Raw genomic sequence first — 2997 nt, 5'->3', positions numbered from 1 at the left:
AGATGGCTAGATGTAATATAACTTTTCCCACATTGATTACAACTAAAAGGTTTCTCTCCTGTGTGTTTTCTCTGGTGTACTGTCAGATTGCTAGAATTAATAAATCTCTTCCCACATTGATCACAGATAAAAGGTTTCTCTCCTGTGTGTAGTTTACGGTGTGATTTCAGGGAGCTTGACTGAGTAAAACTCTTCCCACATTGATCACAGCTATACGATTTCTCTCCTGTGTGTGTTTTCTGGTGCGTCTTCAAAATCTGTGAAGTTGAGAATCTTTTTCCACAATCTGAACAGTGGAATGGTTTCTCTCCTGTGTGTACTCGCTGGTGTATTTTAAGGTATGATGAAGATTTGCAACGTTTCCCGCAGTCAGAGCAGCAATGAGATTTCTTCCCTGTGGGTCTCTGCTGGTGTTTCTTGAGGTGTTCTGATCTGGAGAGACTCTTCTCTGCCTCGTCAGCATCATGATGTTGTTGAGGCTCCCCAGAGGATTCCACGATAGTCACATCTCTCTCCTGTGTGAACCACAATGACAGATGGTTAAAAGGCCCACAACAGCAGAAATCCACTGTTTATTTGAGGTAAAAGGTGATGCCCAGAGCGTACCCATGAAGTTGTACAACAAATGACGTCTGTTAAATTATATGACAATTCTCTTGTTTTCACATTAGTAGTAACATTGATGATTGTAGGCTAGAAATAAGTTATTCAAGTTGTTGAAATCCTAAGCACAGTGCCAGACGACTTTTGGACTCCAATATAGGCCCCTTTCTGTGTTTGTAAAATTGCGGCAGGAGGGCGATGCACACAATTTGGTTGCAGAATCACCACCCTGCTAATGAGGAATCCGCTAATTACGGATGTAGTATATCTGGTAATGAGGAAACCACTAGTTATGGATGTAGTATATCTGCTAATGAGGAAACCACTAGTTATGGATGTAGTGTATCTGCTAATGAGGAAACCACTAGTTATGGATGTAGTACATCTGCTAATGAGGAAACCACTAGTTATGGATGTAGTGTATCTGCTCATGAGGAAACCACTAGTTATGGATGTAGTATATCTGGTAATGAGGAAACCACTAGTTATGGATGTAGTATATCTGGTAATGAGGAAACCACTAGTTATGGATGTAGTATATCTGCTAATGAGGAAACCACTAGTTATGGATGTAGTATATCTGGTAATGAGGAAACCACTAGTTATGGATGTAGTATATCTGCTAATGAGGAAACCACTAGTTATGGATGTAGTATATCTGGTAATGAGGACACCACTAGTTATGGATGTAGTATATCTGGTAATGAAGAAACCACTAGTTATGGATGTAGTATATCTGCTAATGAGGAAACCACTAGTTATGGATGTAGTATATCTGCTAACGAGGAAACCACTAGTTACGGATGTAGTATATCTGCTAAGGAGGAAACCACTAGTTATGGATGTAGTATATCTGGTAATGAGGAAACCGCTAGTTATGGATGTATTATATCTGGTAATGAGGAAACTGCTAGTTATGGATGTAGTATATCTGGTAATGAGGAAACCGCTAGTTATGCATGTAGTATATATGCTAATGAGGAAACCACTAGTTATGGATGTAGTATATCTGGTAATGAGGAAACCACTAGTTATGGATGTAGTATATCTGGTAATGAGGAAACCACTAGTTATGGATGTAGTATATCTGGTAATGAGGAAACCACTAGTTATGGATGTAGTATATCTGGTAATGAGGAAACCACTAGTTATGGATGTAGTGTATCTGCTAATGAGGATACTACTAGTTATGGATGTAGTATATCTGGTAATGAGGAAACCACTAGTTATGGATGTAGTATATCTGGTAATGAGGAAACCACTAGTTATGGATGTAGTATATCTGGTAATGAGGAAACCACTAGTTATGGATGTAGTGTATCTGCTAATGAGGATACTACTAGTTATGGATGTAGTATATCTGGTAATGAGGAAACCACTAGTTATGGATGTAGTATATCTGGTTGTAGAAACTCCTCCCTGCTAATGAGGAAACCACTATTTATGGATGTAGTATATCTGATTGGAGCAAAAATGGTCAGTGAAGATTTTAGTTTTCTGAATATTACAGCGCACGATCAGGAGTGCTACTCAAGGAAACTCACATTATTAAGCTCTGTGTCTATTCACTAATTCACCACCATGGGGGAAAACTCAGGGGAATTCTCATAGGCTGACAGCAAATATAGCCTCCATTTACAGGTTGCTTATGAGTGCACTTCACATTACTTTTGGATTATAATTGTAAGCCTCGTTTGAATGTCCTGCTTAATATGTTTGTGTTATTGTTGTTATTGTTGCTTTATACCTTTTTTAAAAACACTTAAAATGCTATTGGCTAGCTTTGCCATCAGCCTGACAATGAGGGTTTGTCCACTAAGTGTTTAACAAAAGTTCACCGAACAACAACATAGACCTACTGTAGGACCCATAACTATAACATAGACCTACTGTAGGACCCATAACTTCACCTAACAACAACATAGACCTACTGTAGGATCCATAACTTCACCTAACTATAACATAGACCTACTGTAGGACCCATAACTTCACCTAACAACAACAGACCTAATGTAGGACCCATAACTATAACATAGACCTACTGTAGGACCCATAACTTCACCTAACAACAACATAGACCTAATGTAGGACCCATAACTTCACCTAACAACAACATAGACCTACTGTAGGACCAATAAACTTCACCTAACAAGAACATAGACCTAGGACTATAAATAATTTAATATTTCAGGTGAAACATGGAAACTAAAATGTCTTTGTCATGACATTTCATAACCTGATCACCAGATACAGTGGGGCAAAAAAGTATTTAGTCAGCCACCAATTGTGCAAGTTCTCCCACTTAAAAAGATGAGAGAGGCCTGTAATCTTCATCATAGGTACACTTCAACTATGACAGACAAAATGAGAAGAAAAAAAATCCAGAAAATCACA

This window comes from Salvelinus namaycush, chromosome 39 (genome assembly GCF_016432855.1).
Source record: "Salvelinus namaycush isolate Seneca chromosome 39, SaNama_1.0, whole genome shotgun sequence".
In the NCBI taxonomy this organism is placed as follows: Eukaryota; Metazoa; Chordata; class Actinopteri; order Salmoniformes; family Salmonidae; genus Salvelinus; species Salvelinus namaycush.
Note: the sequence above shows the minus strand (reverse complement) of the source record.